The sequence below is a fragment of the Canis lupus genome, chromosome 37 (assembly GCF_003254725.2).
Source record: "Canis lupus dingo isolate Sandy chromosome 37, ASM325472v2, whole genome shotgun sequence".
NCBI lineage: Eukaryota > Metazoa > Chordata > Mammalia > Carnivora > Canidae > Canis > Canis lupus.
Genome location: NC_064279.1, coordinates 18485687 through 18498190, shown reverse-complemented (window position 1 = coordinate 18498190; position 12504 = coordinate 18485687). Strand labels below are relative to the sequence as shown.

The 12504-nt window shown below is 36.0% G+C and overlaps 1 protein-coding gene across 3 annotated transcripts in view; it reads right to left on the bottom strand.

Moving 5' to 3' along the window:
• The window catches only part of CPS1 (carbamoyl-phosphate synthase 1), a 354353-nt gene that overhangs the window by 285327 nt on the left and 56522 nt on the right, over positions 1–12504 (bottom strand). The window lies entirely within an intron of this gene.

The following is a 12504-nucleotide window of genomic DNA, read 5'->3' as shown; positions in this document are numbered from 1 at the left end:
GTGCTTCAGGCCAACATGCTTCTTCCATCTTTAGTGAAGATCGCTCAGATTCCAGTAGCCAACAGCTTCAAATTTGACCTATGCCTTTGTAACCAAGATGATGAGACATTACAATCCCACTTTTAAGGAAAACTCACCATGGCCTCAAGATCCGTAAGGCCATGTTTGCCTAAGGTCAGGATTTGAAAATTTCGCATGGCACTGTCCAACAGAACTTCCAGCAAAAACAGAAATGTTTATGTACATTGTCCTATTTGGTAACCACTGAGCACTTGAAATGTGGCTAGTGTGACTGTGAAATTAAATTTTTACACGATTTCAGTAGCTGTACATGGCTCATGAATACTGTATTGAACAGCATTAGGTTTCAATATATATTTATATTTGGTTGTCACATCAGGCAATAAAAAATGTTTTTTTAAAAATGACAAATATCACCATGTAGAGAAGTTGACAGGTATAAATAGTCCAATCATAGAAGGCTCATTTTTGTTTTAGATTGTGTAACTAAATTTTCCATCATCTACATTTCTTTAACATTTTTCAATTAGAAAAATGTGATATCTACAAGGTACTAACTTTTTAGTCTCAAGCTTCAGCTTTAATGCTTTTCCCTCAAGACCTTATAAAACTGCTTTAACTCCTAGTGGAATAACATCTTGTACACTATCCTGGGACTTAACCTTATTAAATTACCACGTGTGAAATGTCCATAACTCAAGTAGTAGCAGGTGCAAAATAGAGTAGCGGGCGGAAGAGTGACAGTAATTTTCAACATCTACACCAGCTGGCAAAAACGACAGGTGCTTAATTCCTCAGTCTTTAAAAATAACTTTCAAAAGCCTAGCTGCATAAGCAAATATTTTCAAGTTGGCTTTTTTAACTACCTTCAAGTTACCTTACTGAAAAAACGTAATATTAATCATTTTGGTCTTCAAAGTATATTTGAAACTTAACACACAAAGACTTAATTTATTCTCCTCTATGAATAGAATAAACAATGATTATTAATCAGGGGAAATAAAAATTTACTGTTTTTAGATTTTTTTTGGACTTCATGGTAATACTTCTCAAGAAACATTATATCAAAAAGAACTCTTAATATATCTTTTTCTAACTATATTTACATATCTTTTTCTCTACTTGTAAATATAACCTGGAACTTAATAGAATGAGGAAAGAGTATCTTCCTTTAAATTCTAAATCTAGTGAAAACCATTAATCTATAGATTTACTTAGCAGACCACATCTATATCCTAAAACGAAAAAAGGAGATTAAACAGCAAGTATCTGGAGCCCAGACTAGAGTTATGCCGCCTTAAATTAACAAGGTAACTGAAACTAAGGAAGAAGAAAACGATGGAGTAATTCAGGCAATGATCTCAATTTTACCATTTGATGAGTGAGCCCTGGGCACATAGAGGTGGACTTGCTGAAAAGGGACAAAGCTTAGACTTTTCAGGGACAGACCTTGAAATTGCTCAGAACTACCCCCCAAAAATACTGGAAATACTCCTTTTTGAACTTTTTAAAAAACAACAGTTAAATTCCTTTGTCAGTAATCACATAGGTGGCAAAGAGAGATTCCAGCAACAAATAAATTGGGCTTTTTTTTCTATCTTCAAAAAGACATAGATTATTCTTTCCTATTGTCTTCCTCCAACCTGTGAAAGAAAACATCAACTCATCTCATAACACTCATTGTGTAGGCAAACACTGTTACAACAGTAGTAATAGTTAATCAATAATGCCTGGTGGTACAACAACAAAAAAGTGAATTTAAAAGTGATAAGTAAAATATATTGGGGGAAAATATTTTTATAGTTAAAAAATACAAATTAAAGACTTAACCCATAACTTGTATAAGTGTACTTAATGGTAGTCATTTGATGACGATTGATGAGGTTCATTTGAACTATAATTCAGCAGAAATGTCCAAAGAGCAAACATTTACCTACTCTTGCTTACTTTTCCACCTATAACAGTTGGATGTTCTTAGGAAGAATTCAAGCATGCCTTAAAGGGCAGATGCTTTAGAATCAAGGCTCTGGTCTGAATCCTATGGCTACTACTTCTATAGCAGAGTAGCTATGTGACCATGGGACAATTTACTTAACCTTTGCAAGTCTCAAGTTTATCTTCCACAAAATATCTTTTAAGAGGATTGTTTTGTGAATTAAAATAAGTTAAGAATGTGAATTATTTGGCATGTGGCAAGCACTTGAATATTTTTCTTCTTGGTTTCCTTAGACTGTCCCTTGGGTTTATATGAAGTATTGGGTTAAATGTTTAATAACTCCCCATTGCCTACAGGATAAAATTCCAAGATTATCAAGACACACAAGAACTTTTTTTTTTAAGATTTTATTTACTTACTCATGAGAGACCCACAGAGAGAGAGAGAGAGAGAGAGAGAGAGGCAGAGACACAGGCAGAGGGAGAAGCAGGCTCCATGCAGGGAGCCCGACATGGGACTTGATCCTGGGTCTCCAGGATCACGCCCTGGGCTGAAGGCAGGCACTAAACCTGCTGAGCCACCCAGGCTGCCCGACACACAAGAACTTTTAAGAACTTTTCCAGTTTTGTCTCCTGGTATTTCTTCTTAATTACTCTTCCTCCCAATCATATAGAATGGTATAGTGCATAAGAGTTCAGACATAGGTTTCAATCTTTTCTGTCACATCCTAGATGGGTGATTTTGACTATATCATACATAAAATAGAATATATAGGAAGCCCTGCTGTATGAATTAAATGAGGCAATATGGAGTGCCGACATTAACAACCATTTATTGTAAAAACTAAATAAATGAAATTGTAGTTATTATAATCATCACCTCTTGAAACTGTTACAAAAGTTCCTATTTAGAAAAATTATTTTATATTATCTAAGACTTTGATCAGTTATCACCTCTTCCATTAATCTTTTCTCACTTTGCCCACCCACAAACACCCACCAATATATAGCCTATAGCACCTCATATCTATTATCATATATATAATATAGCATAATTATTTGTTTGCATCACAACGTATCTCTCTCCCCAGAGTGTAGAACAATGCCTGACACATGGTTGGCACTAAAAAAGTATTTTTAAGGTATGAATAAATAGATGAATGAAACTATCTCTAATGTCTTCTATTCCCTTAATCTTGAAGGTAAAAATCATGTCCTATTGACATTTGTATCCTGAATGTTTAGGTAAGTAATAAAAGTAAATAGGTACTCAATTCACTAAAAGTTCAGTGAATGTATTAACAAATTGACGAACACAAGAATGTAATAGTAATTAAAAATCCCTACAATTATAGCTACGATAACCACCTCCTAGAACCAAATAGCAAATGGGTTCAAACTCTTTTCAACTGGTGATGTTTGCCTGGGATACTTTTTTAACCAGGATTATGTAGCTGTGCCCAAGTTCAATAGGAAAGAATGCTGTGATTGATCAGCATCAAAAGAATTGTTGTGAAATCTGCTGTAAGATAGGATGGGTAAGTAGCGGCATGAATGCCATGAATTTGCTGCTCCTGAGAGTAGGGAGTTTTCTTCAACAAGTCAGTCCGTTTCAATTATGTCAAATATAAGAAGGTCAATACTGAAATGATCATATTTTAAAATTATTCATTTGGGCCTTGTTCTATGTAGGCACATCCATGAACAAAACATAAAAATACAGCAGTCCTCATGGATTTACATTCTGTTGCTGGAAAAAACAGATAATCAAATATATAAATAAACAATATAGGAAGTTAGAAGGCTATAATGATACAGAAAAATCTAAAGTAGGGAAGAGGGAAGGGAACACAAAGAAAAGGGGAGGGCTAGAGACGCAAAGATCAGGGAAGACCAGAGAGAGCTGAGGAAAAACTCAGAGTAGGTTAACCCAATGATTTCATGTTTTTCATTTCAAAAAGGGTTTCTTCTCCATTGACAAGTTATCCAAATTACTTCTGCATTTTTCCTTGCCAATATGAGTTCAGAATTTATCAAATTCCTTGTGCTGTAGCTCCTGAACATCACATGCCAAATAAAATCTACCAGTATTTAATCCAGTGAAATTAGTGCATCTCTGCAGTTTTTTGTCTCAATATTTCAAATTCAAGTTCTGTAAGTTTTACCAAGTAAAACACAGTAACACTTTATACTACAAAATATACAGGCACACTCAAAGGTTAAGAAAGATATCAAGGGGGAACCCTGGGTGGTGCAGCGGTTTGGCGCCTGCCTTTGGCCCAGGGCGTGATCCTGGAGACCCGGGATCGAATCCCACGTTGGGCTCCCAGTGCATGGAGCCTGCTTCTCCCTCTGCCTATGTCTCTGCCTCTCTCTCTCTCTCTCTCTGTGTGACTATCATAAATAAATAAAAATTAAAAAAAAAGATATCAAGGTGCTATTAATGGTTATGTAAACAGGTATAATAATGAGATCTTTGTTTGCATGTTATCTTCATTCTACATAGGCATTCCTGTCTTTTCATAGCAGGGATGTATTGCTTTTGTGATTAGTAATTAAAAACAAAATAAATGTTTCTTTTAATTTTGAAATCACATAATGGTAGTAGAACTAATGTCAAAAGGAAGACAAGTAACAAAAACATTTTTAAAAGGCAAAAAAGATTGCAAGGAGTAGTTTAAAAGGAATGGGTATCTATATAAAAATTAAATATTTAATGAAAATATCCAAGTAACTATTAAATTATGCAGTTTTCATTTTTTAGTTGTTTATGATTTAAAAAAAAAAAACAACAACAGCAGCAGCAATTTTATCCCATGATTTCAAAAGACAGGGAGGGAGGTATTTCTGTTAAGAAATACTTTGCAAGAAGACTGAAGTTTTTCACTTATTTTGAGAACTATTGCTAATCAAAGTTTGCTGGTTTCTTTGCTTATTTTTTGCTCTCATAACATCATGTGTGTACTTTACAAGATGAAAGTAAAGTGTCAGACTGCTTTTTTTTTTTTTGTCAGACTGTTTTTATGCAAATCAATTTGATTTGCCTTTTGCCTTGGTGGTCAGGAAGCTCAGAAAAAAACTCAATATATTTTATAATTCTCCCCATATAAACTATATTTTTCTCTTCTTTACACCTTTTTATCTCAACTTTTACCTTTATTTTTAACTGCCCTTTTGAAAGTGCTTTTATTTTAAGCCATATCAATCTGTTTGGAAAGATTGGTGGCATAAACTATAATAACCATATTGATAGACTTCATCGTTTCATCTTTCCAGATATAAACTTTATTTACTATCCATGAAAATCAACTTCCTGGATCAAATAAAAAGATGATAAAATGGCTCATAAGGTTTCTGGACATCAAGCATTTTCCACCAAATAATATTTCAATGAGTAATGTATAACTAAATCAGAAACAGATTTAATTTCCCTTGAAATTCACATGGCTGTAGGCTATGAGTTTAACACATATTATTTGCTGAGTTTGCTAAACCCAGGTAAAAAGAGTATTAGCTAAAGTTCTCTAAACTACCAAAATTCTAATTTTTCTTGTTTCAACTGAAAAAAAAAATTAAAATTGACAAGTGTCACAATAATGTAATGGAAAATCTGAAGACCCCCAAGAGAGCAATAATGACAATAAAATGGACTCTCTTACTGTGGGGCCCTTACTTCAGAAACCAAACTGGCACTTGGAAGTCCCTTCATAATAACCTATATGTAATCAGGATTGAAATTAAAACCCCATGCCATCTTTCCTTGATTGTGGCACCATCACCTCCTCATGTGCGTTATTTCTCTATTGAACTATGCTAAGCTTGAATACAAATAAAAAATCTGTACCTGATACACAGGTGTTCAATACACCTTACAAATACACACTTGTTCCCAGACTCTAAGGTAGGCTTAGAAGTCAATCTTGTCATTTGATGAATTTCTGTACTTTATTAGAGAGGTTGTAGAAAGCAAGAAACAATTACACCCATTGAAGATGTCTTTCCAAAATGGCATCCTCTTGACTCTCTAAAGGGAGAGAGATTAAGGATCCATATATTCCTGGACAGTGGATTTTTTTTTCTAATTTCATGACACTGGTAAAACCTATAACTGATTTTTTTTTCTCTCTTCTACAATCTATAGGACACATTTGTAACCCACTTTCAGCAACTGTGCCAGAAGGACTCTATGAAGAGACTTTCTGTGTATGAGTCTTTGAGGTTGGGCTTTTGTACAACTTATTGCTTTAAACACTATTTTAGGGATATTCTTTAACCCCTTCTCATATGCTAAATTAACAGGAGGGTTTTGTTTGGTTTGGTTTTGGGCCACTAGTCAAATGTCTATTTCCAACTGTTTTTCTGTGTCATGTCCTACCAACTAACAGTTTACCCTTGGCCAGCAGCACCAGCAGTGGGCTGCCTACACCTCTGTCTTTCTGGAATTATCTGAAAATATTACAATATTTATTGTATTTTGTACACATTCTATAGAAATGAGTTCAAAACTGAAAACTGAATGTGTTTATGATATTGATAAAAAGCATAGGCTCCATAAATTTAAGACAAATCAACAAAGATGAAAATGAGTAGCTCACCAAAGTAGCAAATCAGCCCCAGTTCCATACTCATGTGTTGGTTGACTAGATATTTGACTCTAAAGTAAAAGAACATGTTGAAATACTGCAAACTAGTACACTGCAAATACTGTGACCAAAAGGCAAGGAACATTCCTTTTACTATGTGATTTTTTGGGTCCACACTTGAAATACAGCTTTTGTACACACTTTATAGTAACTTTATCTCTTTTGATTCACCTGTTTTGGTTTTATTTTCTCTGTACCTAGTGTGTTTTTTTTTTCTTCGATAGCCTGTTCGGTTTGCTATATTTGCTTTAATAAGCTTCCTCATCCTTTCTGGAGTGAAAAAGAATATACAATTATAAACTGAATATTTATTGAATAAATGATGGCTTGCTTACCATTTTATAAAGCACTAAGCAAGTTATTTGCATTTGTTTTGCTCTCTGGGTAGGCTGTTGTGTTAGAAGGCTATGGGTTAAAAAGTCAGAAAAAATTAGATATGAAACTTTAGGCAAGCCATTTAATCTTGCCGAATTTCTGTTTCCTTTTCTATAAAAACAGGGATAAAACTACCTTCCCAGGAATGGTGAGGATTCCATGATCTTGCCTACATTTGGCATATACAGTGATTACTCTGTAAGTGTAAGCTGTTATTCTGATGACTATGTGCAGCTTATGGCTCTATGTTGTAAGTTTTGCTTCAGGTAATACATATATATTATATATATACATAATATCATATCATATAAACATAATAGAGACCAACATATATCACTGCAACCATCTCTAATTTCTCTGGTGAACTTTTCTTTAAATATTTGTGATGAATTCTCTCCAAAAGCTCTCTTTGGAAATGAATATAAAATATTTTAGGGCAGAACTCTTGTGACTTTTACCTTAATTACCCATATTTAGGGAGTCACCTGGTTGTCTGTCACCCTGAAGACACATGTTACTCTACTGACAAGGATAAAATGATTTTGGAAAGGAAAATCTAAGAATTGGCCTCTTAACAAATACCTATAAAGGCATCACAATGGCCTGTCTGAAAACAGGAAGAATTCAAGTTGGTATGTAGTGACTCCACGCGGTATATAGCAACAGAGCCAGCTGAGCTTGCAGAAAGAGCAGCAGGCAACTCTCTGATAATGTCATTGCAGTGACCCAAGCCTTTGAAGTGGAGGAGAGTGGAAGTGGGATTAGCATGTTTCAAAAAGTAGGATAAAAGCTCTCCTCCTCCAAGGAAAAAGTCCCAATTTACTTAATTACTGACACTTATTATCTCACCTTGCAAGCTTTAATTATGTAAAGCAAATGCATTGGTGGTTCTCTTTCAATAGTGCTATTTCGGAACAGGGCTACCATTAAATAATTTATAACTGGAGACACTCTCTGTTAGGAAGACTCCTCTCATCCAATGCACATTCCGTCAGACAGGGGACAAAGTCAACAATTGAGAGGATCATTTTTCACAACTTTCAATTTCCTTGTTCATTTAACTATACCACTCCTGTTTTATATAATGAGATGGAAAAGAAAAACTATATTTAGTAGGATTTTTCTCGGGAAGAGTATTATATATGCTTTTATGAAATGCTTTAATATACGGACTGAAAGTGTTTTCATTGCATAAGGGTGACTGGAAAATCTATCACAAACGGAGGCTTTGATCTAGGAGGGAAGCTATTCAACAGAAATTCAAGAATAGTGAGGCTGAATGAAGCTGTCTCCCGCCTGCACTGCATCAACGCCAGCCCACTCAAAAGCATGGTTATTTTTGGCCTCTAATTCCTTGTTATCCTACCTCTTTTACAGAAAAAGACGATGATGGCTGTGTAGCTCTGTCACCACCTTTGTACTGCATCATGCCATCTCTCTGCAAACTTAATTACTAAACCAAATACCAAAATAACTTTTCTAAGTGATTTTCTCACCTCCCAAAAAGTCATTTTCCTCTTCGATGAATTTGACCAGTCAGTTAAATTCTAAAGCCTATTATTCGTGCATCACTTATGCAATGATCTCCCCCTACCCCCACCATCAACTCCTTGTCATTTTGCACCTGTTCAGCTAGCTTGCTTTTATTAAAGTTATTTATGGGGTGTGGAGGATCATTCCTTCTTATATTAAGAATTAATTATAGGATTATTTGGATGTGGCTTGTACAAAAGTACCAAGCCTATCAAAATTTCTTTCCCAGAAAAGAAAAATATAATATTCCTGTAGGAATGAAACTGGGCCACATATTTTTTTCTAAAAATCCTCTAATGTCTGATCTCAAGCAAAATATTAAGGATGAGCTGCATTAAGGCATGTATCTCTAATGTTTTATTTGTGTAACCTGAGTTACTCCAGGCTTCCCACCAGACTGTGGGAACAGACGGGCATACAGAGGTAGCAAAAACCCAGATTTCACTAATATTCCTTCGTCAACTCCCTACCTTGTTAAGGCAATACCTCTAAGCTCCTACACATGGTACTGCCTCACTCTGCCCCCAGCAAGTGCTTCTGGAAGTTCCCAGGTCTTTTTCACAGATATGCATGCAAGTCCCTCCTGCTGAGCTTCACCACTGCCTTACTGAGCACGTAGCACAAACCACCAGGCGCCTTAGCTTGGTGGCACCTGCTAAATACTACCAAATCTGTTGTGTAACTTGCTATTTTCCACAGGTACCGATCAGGCACCAGCATGTCTGTTGGACAGCTACAATTTGCCACTGTGCCTCTGCTGCATTTGGCCATGTCTGCTGGGCACCACTATCCCTTGCCTCCACTGAGTCACTGAAGTCTCTTAAATTGTCAAAGCAATGAAGTTTTCTTTTTAAAGTTTTTAAAGTAGGAGACAATGTCACTCTCCCCTTATGTTAAGTTCTATTTAAGGGTCCCTGTACATTGCTGCTGATATGGTCAATATTTTATAGTAAATGAAATTAGTTCTTATTAAGGTATGATTTTTTTACCTCCCCAAATAGGGCCTGTATGGGGAACTGTATAAGAGTATACATTTCGTGCCCAAATCAAAGCGTCAGTAGGGAACATTAATGCAGACACTTCTGACCAAGCTATTGGTGAGGGGCTGCATCTCCTTGGAGGATGAGGAGCCTTTTTCTTCCCACAAAGGCTACATTATCTTGCTGAGCCACTGAGTCTTGTACCCCTGGGGCTACATCTGACCAAAGGAGGTTCCTTTTCCAAGTTTTTATAACAGTGCTACAAGGGCTAGCCGCAGCTTAGGGCACATGCATCTATTTATAGTGGAGATGGGGCAAGGAACCAAGCCAAATGACAGACACCAGGCAATTTCAGAATCACTCTTCCCTCCACCTTCTCAGAACCAAGAATCATGGCCTTCCTGCTTAATCAAATGCATTGTGCATGACTCCCACTTTTCTTCCATGACTGATCCAAGAAAGGCTCTTGGGTCTTTGTGCAAAGGAGCTTCTGGGAAGTCCTTTCATCTAATTTACCAGATATCAGACATAGGTTAGTATTCCTTAGATAGAAGCCACAATCCTACTGTCATTTAATAGTCCTATTTATAGTCTTAATGCTTGATGGATTTTTTCATGAAATCATTTATGAAATATTTCATAGTTTGAATAATACCTTGATTGATAAATTGAAGTGAGAATAAATAGGGATGCCTGGGTGGTTCAGCAGTTGAGCTTCTGTCTTTGGCTCAGAGCATGATCCCAGAATCCTGGGATCAAGTCCCATATCGGGCTCCCTGCATGGAATCTGCTCCTCCCTTTGCCTGTGTCTCTGTCTCTCTCTCTGTGTCTCTCATGAATAAATAAATAAAAAATCTTAAAAAAAGAAAATAATAAACATAAAAATTATTTTTAAAAAGTAAGAATAAATAATAAATATTGCAGATATAATAAACTACACTTCCAGGGCCCACATTCATCTTGGGTTTGTGTTGTCCTGCCCATAATATGTATCAGTCCTCTGATACGTGAGTAGGTGACTGAGACAGGGTGAGAGGACAAGATCATTCACATGGAAAGGACCATGGTACTGTGAGGTCAAAATGTTAGAAGGATCATTTGAATGGATATTTGAATCCTCAGTACTTGTGAGAGGGAGTAACCTACAGCAAGGAGGGACAGCAATGACATGGCTTGAAGCAAGAACTTAAAAGCTGGAGTGTTCTAGGACGGAGGGAGAATGTACTGGAGTGGCTCACCTCATCTCTAGACTGGTATATGTGATTCAGCGTGGAAAGAAAATAGGTACTACTTGCCAGGAAATAGAGTTCTCAGGGAAAGTCAAATTTTGGTTAGAGTAAGAAGATGAAGGGAACTTAAAGAGATTAAGGATATCCTCTTTTCTATTTTCATGCCTTGTTTAACATGAACAATTAACTGATACTCCAATTGACTTCCCAACATTTAACAGACGAGGAAATTATTTTTAACACTTCGCACAGGTTTGTCCTATTAGCTTATCATTATGTGGCTTTTTTTCTACATTCTTGACAAAACTTTCCTTGGAAATGGGTTTCATAAACTGTACTGTGTCTATAAGAAGAATTGTTAATGCTTCCTTTTAGTAGGCGATGATAGTGATGTAGCCCACTGTTTTCATTTTGCCTTGTCTCTTATGGAAATTCAGAGTTAAGACATAAGAAATACAAAAAGATTTACATACAAGAGCAAAAGTGAATAAATAAGATAAATCTATTTTTTAAGATTTTATTTACTTATTTTTTAGAGAGAGAGCGCGCGAGCAGGGGAGGAGCAGAGGGGGAGAGAGAGGAAGAGGGAGAGAATCTCCAGCAGAATTGGTGCTGAGGATAAAGCCTCACACGGAGCTGGACTTGGGGCTCTACCTCACGACCCTGAGATCATGATGTGTTACTTTTCAACTGAATACTATTCTCCCATAGCTCTCTATTCATTTCTATGTTATGTATCCATTGATTCCTATGATATTTTTATTTGTTTGTGTGTTTCTTCAGAGACTTAGCAGGACTTTTGTAAACTTTTTATTTTTGTAGATTCAGCTGAAGTTACAAACAAATATACAGGGAAATGCCATAAACCCTTCATTCTTCCTCCTCCAATATTGACATCTTGCATACCTACTATACAATAACAAAATCAGGAAATTGACATTAGCACGTTTCACAGAACTTATTCAGATGTCACCAGTTACACATGCACTCATTTGTGTATGTGCATGTATGTGTGTGTGTGTGGTTTTTTTTAAAGATTTATTTATTCATGAGAGCACAGAGAGAGAGAAGCAGAGACACAGGCAGAGGGAGAAGCAGGCTCCTCGCAGGGAGCCCCATGTAGGACTCGATCCCAGGACCAGGATCACACCCTGGGCCAAAGGCAGACGCTCAAATGCTGAGCTACTCAGGCGTCCCAGTATGTGTGTGGTTTTATGCAATTTTATCACATGTGTAGCTGTATATAACTACCACCATAATCAAAATATAAAACTATTTCATAACCATAAAACTTCCTCTTATTATTCCTTTTTAACCACTCACTCTTCCCCCCAAATCTCCAACCCTCAATCTCTATAATTGCGTTATTTCAAGAATGTCTTAAAAATGGAATCATACAAGATCGGCTCTTTTCACTCAAAATAATTTCCTTGAGGTCCATCCAGTTGTTATGTATATGAAATTGAGTTTAAAATCCAAATGAAGTCATCGTTTTTCAGATGTCTCCTCTGAAAGTCAGTCCACATAATTATAAATATTTATCCTCATTTGGTAGAAAAAAAGTTTCCTTTTAGATGAGGAAACTATTTATCAGACATGACCCTATTATTCCTGTCTTATTTTAAGTAATATTGTTCTTTATCTATCCATATAATTATGCTCAGAACATCTGATGATCTGCAAAAAAATATTATTCTTTCATAAGCCTTCTAGATTGATTCAATGTCATACATTACGGTTCATTAGAGTAGTCAACTAAACTTTCTATTGCCAAGAATCTGTGCTTCA